General features: G+C 47.5%; 1 protein-coding gene across 1 annotated transcript in view; it reads right to left on the bottom strand.

Moving 5' to 3' along the window:
- Nucleotides 1-13,762, bottom strand: part of LOC310669944 (craniofacial development protein 2-like) — a gene marked incomplete at its 3' end in the record, with an annotated part of 710,849 nt that overhangs the window by 551,177 nt on the left and 145,910 nt on the right. The gene's annotated exons all lie outside the window — the stretch shown is intronic.

Genomic DNA, 13,762 nt, shown 5'->3' with positions numbered 1-13,762 from the left:
ACAGCAACCCTGTGAGGTAAGTTAGATGAAAGTGGGTGACAGAGCTCAAGGTTTCCCAGTAAGCTTCATGTATGAGTGGGGTAGTGAACCCTGGTCTCCTAGGTCCTCATCCAGCGCTCTGTCACACCACACTGTCTCTTAGGTTGCATGGCGGTGTGTAGCATCTTAGAAGAATGCTGTGGAACATCTTCAGTCTCTGGCAATTAAAAGTTCCATTTCTAATGGTCCTTTACAAGATCCACAATCTGTTTCACATGCTGTGAAATTCATCAGGATTTGTGGCTGGTGTGTTTGCACAACTTGTACCCTTAAGTCTCAAACCTGTATTTTAATCAGGTATCTTAATCCAAGAGGGAAAGCCAAAGCTCAGTGGTAGGGCCTCTTCTCTGTATGCAGAAGATCCCAGGTTCAGTCCCCAAAATTTTCAGGTAGAGCTGAAAAAAGTTCCTACCTGAAAGCCTGGATGGTCACACACCTCTGACCCTTGGCCTTTTCACTACCAGCCAGGTCAGGGAGAGACCTACCATTTGGTCTCTTTCACAAAGCCACTTCCTTTGCTACTCTAACAACCCATACTTAGGGACCATTAACTCACCAAGAAGCTGGCCTGGTTATTCCAACAATTGAATCCTCCATTAGATTTTAACCCTTGCTGGATTGAAGAATTAGAAGGGACTCGGGCAAACATTCTATCTCCACTCCCCACCTACCCCCACCCCCAAAACCCCCTCACGATACATTTTCTGAATCTTTTGCTATTTTTACCCGGTTGTGAATGACATATTGTGGCAATGTCTTTCTTGAGATAACCTCCTAATAATGCCTTTGAGAAGCTATCATACTGCAAATTGTGCTTTATTGAAATCAGAGACGTGTGCCGAAATCTTCAGGTGACAGATAGAACTCATTTAAGGTTTCAGAAATGTTTGCTGCCTTCTTGGGAAGAGTTTTCTTCACTGCCCACACATTTCTATTTTTAAACCCGTCTTACTCTATTCTGCAAAGCAATTTGCTTTAAACTGCAGCTGTACATTGACAAACCACCTACAAAGAATACTTCAAAGCTTCTCCCTTGCTGACACTGGAAGGTCCTTTGACACCACTGTTACACTTTTCACTCATGCATTTATTTCTAGACTGAATGGAATGGCAGAAGTCTATTTCACATGCTACACAGCAACAAGCCCCAAACTGCTGCCCCTGCTGCAATGCAGCAGCCAGTCCTGCCACACATAGCTATTATCCCTGCTCTTCCATCCCCGCCACCCACCTGCTTCCTCACCCAGCCCCCTGCTTCCTGCCATATACACTTGGAACTAGGGAGGAGGAATAAATTTAATTCTGTTTGCATTTTAATGAGAAATTACCCAATTTGCACTTCTCCAAGCAATACATGAACCAAAACACAGCTATCCTTCAAAATTTGCAGTTACCTGAACTATGCAATGCAAACCTTCAAACAATGTGCACAAAAATGCATACATTCAAAAAAACAGTATACCCAAATGCATTATATCAAGGTGTGTGTATAAAAAATGTCCATACATTCATCTTTAGTCAAGATAACTGTCTGGAGAATGATGTTATGCACTTACGTTCTGCAAACATTTTACAACAATGATTTTCCAAGCTTCTAAAATGCATAAGGAAACACCACAAGATCATGGGGAGCCTTCTCCATGAAGAGGGATATGCTATAGATACTGTTCCCACCCCCCACACCATTGTTGTTTTATCAATAGCTATTTGTAAGAGCGGGTGGGACGCGGGTGGCGCTGTGGGTAAAACCTCAGTGCCTAGGACTTGCTGATCGTATGGTCGGCGGTTCGAATCCCTGCGGCGGGGTGAGCTCCCGTCGTTCGGTCCCAGCTCCTGCCCACCTAGCAGTTCGAAAGCACTCTTAAGTGCAAGTAGATAAATAGGGACCGCTTTCTAGCGGGAAGGTAAATGGCATTTCCGTGTGCTGCGCTGGTGCCGGTTCGCCAGCTACAGCTTCGTCACGCTGGCCACGTGACCCGGAAGTGTCTTCGGACGGCGCCATCTCACGGTCTCTAGAGCGAGATGAGCACGCAACCCTAGAGTCGGACATGACTGGCCCGTATGGGCAGGGGTACCTTTACCTTTACCTATTTGTAAGAGCAGAAAAACGCAGAGATGTAAGAAGAGCACTTCTGGATCAGGCCAAAGGTCCATCTCTTCCAACATCCAGCTCCAACAGTAGCCATCCAGATGCTTCTTCTGTGAAGCCTGCAAGCAGGACTTGAGTGCAGCAGCAACTCTCCCCACTGGCTGCATCAGCAAAAGAATCAAGGGAAGTAATAGAACTGCTCTATTTTGCCTTGGTCAGACCACACCCAGAGTAGTGTTTCCAGTTCTGGGCACCACAATTTAATAAGGATATTGACAAGCAGAAATGTATGCACCAAGATGATCAAGGGTCTGGAAACCAAGCATTGGGTGTGTTTAAAAGGAGACTGAGAGGGAGACTATTCATATCTGAATAGATGAATAGCCATCTTCAAATATCTAAAGGCCTGTGACATGGGGGATGCAGCATGTTTGTTTTCTCCTGCTCCAGAGGCCAGGACCCAAACCAATGGATTCGTGTTACAGAAAAGGAGATTCCAACTAAACATCAGGAAGAACTTTCTGACAATGAGAGTGGTTTGACAGTGGAGCACACTCCCTAGGAGGGTGGCAGACTCTCCTTCCTTGGAGGTTTTTAAGTAGAGGTTGGGTGGCCATTTGTCATGGATGCTTTAGTTGAGATTCCTGCACTGCAGGGGGTTGGACTAGATGATCCTCAGGGTCCCTTCCAACTCTACAATTCTATGAACTGGCACACAGAGACATGCTGCCTCTGACACTGGAGAGGGAACACATAACCATCATGGCTAGTAGCCATTAATATCCCTATCCGTATTTTTGAGTTTTGAAACATAGGGTATGAGAAGCAATAATCTGTAACATTAGTCTTTCAGAATGAAGCTTTCTTTCCGAAAGAGGAAGGAGGATCACTCTCTTTAAATACACTTTCTTTCTTTTTTGTCTATTTGCATTTCTGTAAAGCAACGAACACCAGTTAATCAGTAAGCCATGTTAAAGTTGAGAGGAATTGAGAAAGCCAGTGGAGGTCAATAAACTGAACTATGTTGTGATCACTTACCGAATATCATCAACTCAATTCTAAAATGGGTAATTTTTGGCTGTAATAGTAGGAAACAGAAACATTTCCTATGATGTATTAAAAGTGCCATCTAGTGGAGAAAAGTCATTTTCAAGCATCCATTTGTCAGTCTGAATTGTACTGCTGCTGCTAAATTTTCTGTATCTTCCAAGTCCAATACACCAGCGTCCAATCTGTTTGGCATGCAAGCATACAGAATCCCAACCCACAACTGCATGTTCAGCTTCCCACTGCAGTTTGCATAAAGACCTGAGGACTTGGCCATTAATAATGAATGCAGCAGCAGCATTAGAAGACATTGAAGGTCGTTGTTGAACTGAGTACCTCAGAATTCCCCCTAAAACCAGCCAGTCATGGAATTAGGCCCTGAGTGGGGAGTTGTTGTGGCATTATTCTCTCCCCCCCCCCCTTATTTGCAACCTTCATGCTTAGCAGAGCAGTTGTGAAAGCTGCAGTGTGACCCCTCCCCTTTGCTGAGAGAAAAGTGTTGTAAGACTGGATACCATCTCTTTCTGGGATTGTCACAAACAGCTGGCACATAGGCAAGGGGGCCCAAGACCATCTCTGGGAAGCCAGGTTCTCAGAATCATGATCCAGGTGCAGTGACCAGCTGTCCATATGTGGCCAGGCTATGAGCCCATTGAGGCTGTGAGGAAGACCTCGTGGAATGTGGTCTGAAGGCGCATGAGGTCACCATCTTGGTGAAACTAAGTAGGTCTGGGTCTGGTCAGGGCTTGGGAACCACCCACCAAACACCACCGCTTTGGGTTCCATGGCAGAAGGAAGGCAGGTAAATAAAAGTAAGAAAATAAGTTAATAAATCTCTTTCAGCTCCTTGGAACTCTCGATATGGATGCTGCCAGCTGTCAGAACCTCAACTGCCCCCAAAATGGAAAACCTTGCAGGATTTGCTACTTTTGCTTTGGTATCAAAATATGTAGAGTTTGGCACTAGCTGAGAAAATAACCCATAAATGCTGTATGGTAGGATATTATCTTATATGCAAAAAAACACAGTGCTCCCTCAGTACAATGTGAAATTTTATTTTCCTAATGGTCTTAAGTACCTTAACAACCTAATGTTAAGTCTCTCTAAGATATACTGGGCTGCTTTTTTGTACTTCTGTTACTTTTATCACATTATTTTCTTTGATTTACTTCAATGAAATCTTTTAATAAGTTAGTAAGTCTCGAAGGTAACAAAAGGCAGTTTTATGGAGTAGGGGAGGGATCACATATTGCAGGGCCAATGAAAAGCTGACCTTGTATTGTCAGGACAGTCTCAGAAGCAAAAGTCCAGGGCCCCGAGAGGCAGAGTGAGCAGGGTAGACCTCAAACACAGTAGGGCCAGCTTGTCAGTAAGTAGGAAAGAAGAGCCCCTCTGGATCAGACTAGAGGCTTGTGGAGTCCAGCATCCTGATCTCACAAGATAAAAGCACAAATAAGTAGTTGAAACCACTAGGTGTCTCCCTTGCTGCGTTTGGTTTTTGTTTTTTTAAAAAAGCATGTTTTATGCAGGAACCTTCTGCCTTTGGTCACAGGACAGTGCTTGGGTTGTGTGTATGGTGAAATGGACAATAATAATAAAAAGTAGGAGGTGATGCAAAATACCTTTCTTTGTCAGTCAGAGTAGATCAGGGGTCAGCAAACTAAGGCCCTTCGGCCAGATCAGGCCTAATTGCCTTCAGGATCTGGCCTACAGACTGTCCATGGATCAGCGTGGGGATTGTGTTCATTTGGGATGCGCCATTTTTCCCCCTGCACCATTCCATCCCCCCCCAAACACACACAACATGCGGCGCCTCCCTCCCTCCCTCCTCCTGGCTTCTCCCCGCCCTGTCTAGAGAAGGAAGGGGACTGGGCTGAGCTGGCTGAGTGCCATTTTAAGCAGCCCCTCTCCAGAGCCAGCCCTTTCGCGCCAGTCATCTTTCCTCCGCGGCGGCCGCCACCCTAGTACTCCTGTGGGACAGAGAGCGGAGCGGACGAGCTCGCTCTGCCTACCCACGAGAAAAAGCAGCATCAGTGGCAGTGGTGGTGGTGGTGGTAGCCCCAGAGAAGGTAAGTGTAGCGGCTGCGGCTGGGGAATGGGGAGGAGGACTACTTGCCCCCCTAGCCTCTTCTTCCAGCTCCCCCTCCCCAGTGCCGTTTCTCTGGCCCGCCACAAATTCTGAGGGACAGTGGACTGGCCCGCAGCTAAAAAAAATTGCCAACCACTAGGGTAGATGATACTGGGCTATATTTTGATGGCATATGTAAGTCGGCCTTAAGTGGTGCTGCCAACATTTCTGCCCATTAAGTTTGCCCTGATTATTAGGGAAGAAACTAGTGTGCAAAAGCGGAGGCAGGGGGAGGTGTCATGCAGACTAGTGTGCATATTTAGAGCACCCTTTCCCAACACAGTGCTCTCCAGATGTTTTGGAATGCAATTCCCATCAGCCCCAGCAGATGTTTTTGACTAAAACATAAATTCAGTATAGTTAAAGCATGGAATTCACCTCCACAACTTAGATGGCTTTAAAAGAAGGTTTGATAAATCCATGAAGGATATCAATTACTACTAGTCACAATGGCTATGTTGGATGCCATGTGGCCCTGAATACCAGTTACTGGGAATCACAAATGGCAAGAGTGCTGTAACACTCTGGTCCTGCTTGGATGCTTCCCATATGTATTTGGTTGGCCACTGTGAGAGCAAGATGTTGAAGTAGGTGGGGTTTCAGCCTGATCCAATAGGCTCTTCTTATGCTCTTATATTAATTCCCATGTGGTTGATGGGAGCTGTGGTCCAAAGGTTGTAGCGGCACTAGACTGAAGGCTGATTTAAGCCATCTAAAAGGACCACAGCTAGGTGTTACAAGAGGAATGGAAACAGCAGAATATCAGAAAGGGAGAGAAGAAGGGGATTAAAGGTGGCTCCAAATTCTGAAAAGCCAAAGACCTCTTTTCGAATGCAGATGCTCCAACATAAAACAGATTTGAAATTGCAGGTGCTACAGCAGTATCTGTGCATGCCTACTGGGGACAAAGGACAAGCAAAAGAAAAAAGGAGAATGAAACTAATTGATATGACCAGTGCCGGATTTACATATAAGCTAAACAAGCTATAGCTTAGGGCCCCACTATCTTGGAGGCCCCCCAAAAAATTAAAGGTGAAAAACCAGATGTACATTTCCAAAATATAAGATAAAAAACAAATAAAATGAAACCTACATACAGTTAGAGCTTAATAATTATTTCACTATTAAAAACTTCTTAATTGTATTTCACCATTAATATACTTCTTTTTAATTGTATTTCAGTTCAACAATTACTTTGATTAAAATACATATTTTGTTTTGTGCAAATGGCTTTAGGTACCTAAATTACCATATAGCATCCATTCAACCCAAAACCAGTGACAATTTGTTGTTGACAAAGGACAGCTGGACATATAAAGGGCCCCATTACCTTCAGTAGCTTAGGGCCTCATCAAACCTAAATCCGGCCCTGGAGATGACCACTTGAACTGGGGTGTTACCAGATGGGCTCAGAACAATGTAATGGTCTTGTCTGCTAGTCTCTCCCCAGAAGTGGCTTCCACCAGCTAGTACAAGGGGAGAGTAAAACCTGTATAGGCTCAGTAAACATCTCCAGGGGTTGATCCTTCTTCTCATCCGCAGGCAATTAAAACTATTTAGAGCCGCTCAGTGGGGAAATGCACTGAGAGGGCAATTGCTTTAACCAGAGAGGAAATTGGGGGTGGGGGGGTGAGAAAAGTCTAGATGTCTTAATTGATTTTACACACCACAAAATTTAAAGCTGTTCCAATCCGGTATCTCTTTGAAGAGATGATTTCTGCTTTTCTGAACTGAATTACGATCACTGTATTCAGTCTTTTCCTACTGGGGCACTCCAGCTGTTTTTGGACTACAGCTCCCATCAGCCCCAGCCAGCACTGTGGTCCAAAAGCAGCTGGAAGACACCAAATTGGAGACGGCTTCTCTATTTGATGTATAGTAATTGCTTAAAGATTCCGCCTCTATGGAGCCATCTGTAGGACTGCTCTGCTCTAAGCTTCCGAAAGGAAAGAGCAGGATATAAATGTAATAAAATTAATCCTGTTCCCTATGCAAAGCATGTAATTATTTAAAATACCGTATTTTTCGTCCTATAAGACGCACTTTTTCCCCTCCAAAAATGAAGGGGAAATGTGTGTGCGTCCTATGGGGCGAATGCAGGCTTTCGCTGAAGCCTGGAGAGCGAGAGGGATCGGTGCGCACCGACCGCTCTCGCTCTCCAGGCTTCAGGAAGCTATCCGCAAGTCTTGCAAACCTGGCGGGAGGTCCCGCGGGCTGCCAAGGCTTGCGGGCAGCAGCCTGCAGCCCAAAAGCTCGGGGGACAGCGGGGAGGCGCAGCGCCGCCACCCCGCTATTCCCCGACCTGGTCTGGAGGCTGGCGGCGGGGGGGGGGGGAGAAGCAGGCTTGCTTTCCCCCCCCTGACAGCCCCACAACCTCGGGGGACAGCGGGGAGGCGCAGGGACGCCTCCCCGCTATTCCCCCACCTGATCTGGAGGCTGGGGGGGGGGGGAGAAGCAGGCTTGCTTCTCCCTCCTGCCAGCCCCACAACCTCGGAGGATAGCGGGGAGGCGGAGCACCGCCACCCCGCTATTCTCCGACATGATCTGGAGGCTGGCAGGGGGAGAAGCAGGCTTGCTTTTCCCCCCTGCCAGCCCCACAACCTCGGAGGATAGCGGGGAGGCGCAGCGCCGCCACCCCGCTATTCCCCGACCTGGTCTGGAGGCTGGCGGGGGGAGAAGCAGGCTTGCTTTTCCCCCCTGCCAGCCCCACAACCTCGGAGGATAGCGGGGAGGCGCAGCGCCACCACCCCGCTATTCCCCGACATGGTCTGGAGGCTGGCGGGGGGGAGAAGCAGGCTTGCTTTTCCACCCTGACAGCCCCACAACCTCGGGGGATAGCAGGGAGGCGGAGCGCCGCCACCCCGCTATTCCCCCACCTGATCTGGAGGCTGGCGGGGGGGGGGAGAAGCAGGCTTGCTTCCCCCCCCTGCCAGCCCCACAACCTCGGGGGACAGCGGGGAGGCGGAGCACCGCCACCCCGCTATTCTCCGACGTGATCTGGAGGCTGGCAGGGGGAGAAGCAGGCTTGCTTTTCCCCCCTGCCAGCCCCACAACCTCGGAGGATAGCAGGGAGGCGCAGCGCCGCCACCCCGCTATTCCCCGTCCTGGTCTGGAGGCTGGCGGGGGGAGAAGCAGGCTTGCTTCTCCCTCCTGCCAGCCCCACAACCTCGGAGGATAGCGGGGAGGCGGAGCACCGCCACCCCGCTATTCTCCGACGTGATCTGGAGGCTGGCAGGGGGAGAAGCAGGCTTGCTTTTCCCCCCTGCCAGCCCCACAACCTCGGAGGATAGCGGGGAGGCGCAGCGCCGCCACCCCGCTATTCCCCGTCCTGGTCTGGAGGCTGGCGGGGGGAGAAGCAGGCTTGCTTCTCCCCCCTGCCAGCCCCACAACCTCGGAGGAAAGAGGGGAGGCGGAGCACCGCCACCCCGCTATTCTCCGACGTGATCTGGAGGCTGGCAGGGGGAGAAGCAGGCTTGCTTCTCCCTCCTGCCAGCCCCACAACCTCGGAGGATAGCGGGGAGGCGGAGCACCGCCACCCCGCTATTCTCCGACGTGATCTGGAGGCTGGCAGGGGGAGAAGCAGGCTTGCTTCTCCCTCCTGCCAGCCCCACAACCTCGGAGGATAGCGGGGAGGCGGAGCACCGCCACCCCGCTATTCTCCGACGTGATCTGGAGGCTGGCAGGGGGAGAAGCAGGCTTGCTTCTCCCTCCTGCCAGCCCCACAACCTCGGAGGATAGCGGGGAGGCGGAGCACCGCCACCCCGCTATTCTCCGACGTGATCTGGAGGCTGGCAGGGGGAGAAGCAGGCTTGCTTTTCCCCCCTGCCAGCCCCACAACCTCGGAGGATAGCGGGGAGGCGCAGCGCCGCCACCCCGCTATTCCCCGTCCTGGTCTGGAGGCTGGCGGGGGGAGAAGCAGGCTTGCTTCTCCCCCCTGCCAGCCCCACAACCTCGGAGGAAAGCGGGGAGGCGGAGCACCGCCACCCCGCTATTCTCCGACGTGATCTGGAGGCTGGCAGGGGGAGAAGCAGGCTTGCTTCTCCCTCCTGCCAGCCCCACAACCTCGGAGGATAGCGGGGAGGCGGAGCACCGCCACCCCGCTATTCTCCGACATGATCTGGAGGCTGGGGGGGGGGAGAAGCAGGCTTGCTTTTCCCCCCTGCCAGCCCCACAACATCGGGGGATAGCGGGGAGGCGGAGCACCGCCACCCCGCTATTCCCCGACCTGATCTGGAGGCTGGCAGGGGGAAAAGCAGGCTTGCTTTTCCCCACTGACAGCCCCACAACCTCGGGGGATAGCGGGGAGGCGCAGCGCCGCCACCCCGCTATTCCCCGACCTGGTCTGGAGGCTGGCGGGGGGAGAAGCAGGCTTGCTTCTCCCCCCTGCCAGCCCCACAACCTCGGAGGATAGCGGGGAGGCGGAGCACCGCCACCCCGCTATTCCCCCACCTGATCTGGAGGCTGGGGGGGGGGGAGAGAAGCAAGCTTGCTTCTCCCCCCCCCACCAGCCCCACAACCTCGGGGGACAGCGGGGCAAGCCGCTGCCCCACGGAGGCTAGAGAGGCTGTCCCTGAAGGCAGAAGAGGGAGACGGTGCGCTCCGTCTCCCTCTTCTAGCTTGGGTATGGCTGCGCAAACCTGGGGGGGAAATAAAATTTTTTTTCTTGATTTCCCCCCCCAAAAACTAGGTGCGTCCTATGGGCCGGTGCGTCCTATAGGGCGAAAAATACGGTAGTTCTCGTCTCTCACCATATAAAGGCAGCCAAATTTTGGAAAATGTTTGAGTTAGTTAGTTTGGACTCTTGGTACTCAAGGGTCTGGCAGACAGCCTTCTTAGGAAAAAATTCTCATAAACTGAAAGTCTCTAAGAGGTCCAGTAAAAAAACCAAAAAAACAGCCCCCCCCCCTTTTGCATTATGGTTTAATTTATGTCATTTACAAATAAGGAGGCATATGGACGGATTATCCCTCCAGCTAATGCTGTAGTATGGGTTACATGAAAATACTATCAATAAGATTCAACACACCCATGCTATTTTCTTTTGTTTTATATTTTATTTTTAATCATATCTCTGTTCTTATGGTGTATACATATGAAAGTAAGGGAAATAAGAATAACGCAAATTTTTTTACCCTGAGGATCATCTAGTCCATCCCCCTGAAATGCAGGAATCTCAACCAGATCATACATGACAGATAGCCACCCAACCTCTGCATAAAAACCTCCAAAGTAGGAGAGTCCACCATGTCTTGTGGGATCTGTTCCACTGTCAAACAACTCTTACAGTCAGAATGTTCTTCCTGAAGTTTAGTCGGAATCTCTTTTCTTGTAACTTGAAGCCATTGGTTCTATTCTCCAGAGCAGAAGAAAGCAACTTGCTCCATCCTCCATGTGACAGCCCTATAGATATTTGAAAATAGAGACTACACTTCTGTTGATGCTTGCTTTGTTGCTGCATCACACTGTTCACTCATGTTAAGCTTGTGATCAACTAAGACCCTTAGATCTGCCATCTCTCCCAGAGTGCTGCTTCAGGTGACTATTTCAGAAAGGCTCGTGGTAGTGCTGGCCCGGGCAACTCCTATGGGTTTTCAGCATCATCTGAATGAAGACTTAGCTATTTGTCCAGGTAAACAAAATGTAAGAAGAGCTCAACTAGGCCAAGTCAAAGGAGAATCTGTTCTCTGTTCTTTGAGAACATCCTGTTCTCTGTTCTTTGAGAACATCCTGTTCTCAAAGTAGCCAGTCAGATACCTTTTCTGGAAATCCTACAAGCGGGACTTGAGCACAATAGTACACTCCCCACTTGTGACTCCCAGAAACAGATTGCCTCGGACAGTAGAAGTAGAACATAACCATAATGGCTAATAGTCATTAACAGCCTCTCTCCATGAACTTGCCAGATTGTCTTTTTGACTTGTTCAAATTAGTGGTCATCATTGCATCTTGTGGTAGCAAATTCCATAGTTTAACTATGCACTGTGTGAAGAATATATACATAACAATTTCCTCACACCATGCCAATGTCTTCCACTGGTAGGGACAGGAAAGCGTTCAGCATAATATCATAAGGACACCAGTATGAAAGAGCACAGGATGTTTTTACAACCTTTGCAGATGTATCTTGAAGATTCTGCCTACAAGACTCCAGAATCAATGGATTAAACACTACAGAAGCAAATTTGGCAGCCGTGTAAATCTGTTTGAAAGTCATTCTAGAATGCACCTTGAGGAAACAATCACAAGTCATTCATCCTGTGCTGGAATCCTGTTTGGAAAAGAACATCCTTCTCTAAACATAGTTACATTCCCAAAAGATCCTGCTTACACCACATTTTCTAATTGTGGGAATAGGTGTTAAATTGGAGGTGTCTAAGGGCACACACACATTGAGTCAATGGAACACTTCACTACACGTTGAATGTGTTCAACAGAGATTTGCTCTAATGTGTCAGCTCATTCATAAAGGTGCAATTAAATATCACATCATTAAGGGACTGTATTTCCCCCCTAATTATCCTGATTATATTTTGCTGGCTCATAAAAAAACAGCGCCAATACAATTCACACTTAAAAATCAAGATATTTCTTTCTTGGTTGGTAGGAATCATCCTCCTGATTATTTTCAGCTATAACTTTTAACACGTTTAAACATGGAACTTTCTTGCATTGTTTTTTTTAATGGCATTTTTATGAGATATTATCATAATATCTAAGAAAAGCACTTTATAGAAAGCAACTCATTCTCAGTTGCTTCAATTTGTTAAAAGAGAGTTTGAAAGAGATGCCTCAAGACTCCTTGTTTATTTCAGCTAGAATGTTTCTAAGCTTAGTTCAGCCTTCCAGATGCTTTGGACTACAACTCCCATCAGCCCCAGTCTCCACTCCAAAACATCTGGAGGGAACCAGCCAATTATAAATACACCAAAGCCCAGTTAACTACGTCATGTGATGCAAAAGTGTTTAACTTTAATTGGAACAGGGAATATTAAATTGCCACTGACAATTTGACATTTCCACCATGTTTCAACTCATGTTTGCACCAAGCTGACCTCACCACTACCTCACCCCTCTGCCTCACAGTAGATCACACTGATGCCATTGACAGGGGGTCAAGTAAGTGCCACCACCCCACAAACTGCCACCATTCCAGTGATAAATTTGGGTGGAGTACCGGGTGATAATAATCATTTTGAGTCATTGATTAGGTAATGTATCACCTAGTGGTTAGAGGGAATGACACACTCCTCTGACATAGCAAAGAAGATTACCGTCTTCAGAAGAAAATGATATATACATACAGTGCTTTTTTCTATTAAAAAATGTTTAGGGGTACTCTCATTTTCCTACTCATATTGAAATACTGCCCCTCAATGAGGCGAAACTTAGATTCACAAAATGTTTAGGGGCAGTGATTTTTTTTCTTTAAGAAATGTTTAGGGGTACTCTCATTTTGACTCAAGAAAATCCCCATTTTATAGTTCAAATCTAGAAAAATAAATACAGTAAATGGACAAAAGTACAAAGATTCACAAAATGCGTAGCCATGCATACCCCCAGAAAAAAGCACTGCATACATAAATACTTACATACATCATTTTATTTGTACGCCGCCTTTCCACAGTATAAACAATATTCAAGGTGGCTTTCAAAGTGAAAAAAGTTATACAATTCAAAACACAGCAAAAGTAGTCAGAAACAATAAATAAAACATCAAAAAGTACACAACCAAGTGGAACAATTTTCCACATACATCATAATAAAGATGCAAAATAAAGATACAAAATTTTAATATCAATAACAGCAACAACCCTCAGCTCAACAAAAGCCCCTAAGTGATATCCCAGCCCAAGAGTTGTCAAAAAAATGAACTTGCTTATCAGATGGCCTTATTCAAATCTCCAGTATATTTCAGTGGAAGCTTTCCTACCTTGTAGTCTAAGCATTGTATTGTGGCATAACCTTTCACAGAATAGAATCCACTTTGTCTGATGCCAGAGGTTGCACAGTCGACAACAGGTTGTGCCAAAATAAAGCAGTTAATTTTAAGATGCTACAAGACTCCTCTTGACTCTTTTTGCTGCAACTGACAAAACAAGTTCTAGAGGGACAGATGTGTTAGTCTGATGCAGCAAGTGCATACATAACTCATTTATGATGGAATGAGATACTTGTTGTTCTTATTTATTTTATTTTTGCATAAATAAATAAATAAATGTGTGGAATCTGTGCCCTGTCTGTCTGGGGATTTGGGAAACCAGTAGGTCAGGACATGGAGCATCTGTGAGAAAGGAAGCACCCAAATTGGCAGCAAGGTGGGGTTGTTGGGATGGCTAACCCTTCATTTGAATGCAAATGTTGCTTGAGAGCAGCCAGTTATCTGTGACATCAGATAGAACCCTAGTAAACTGTTGGCCCAGCACCTGGTAATACTATTGTTAATCATGTGTAGTAAAGAG

The sequence above is a fragment of the Podarcis tiliguerta genome (genome assembly GCF_965153285.1).
Source record: "Podarcis tiliguerta genome assembly, chromosome: Z".
Taxonomy (NCBI): domain Eukaryota; kingdom Metazoa; phylum Chordata; class Lepidosauria; order Squamata; family Lacertidae; genus Podarcis; species Podarcis tiliguerta.
The sequence above is the reverse complement of the archived record's forward strand: the minus strand, read 5'-3'. Positions and strand labels throughout refer to the sequence as shown.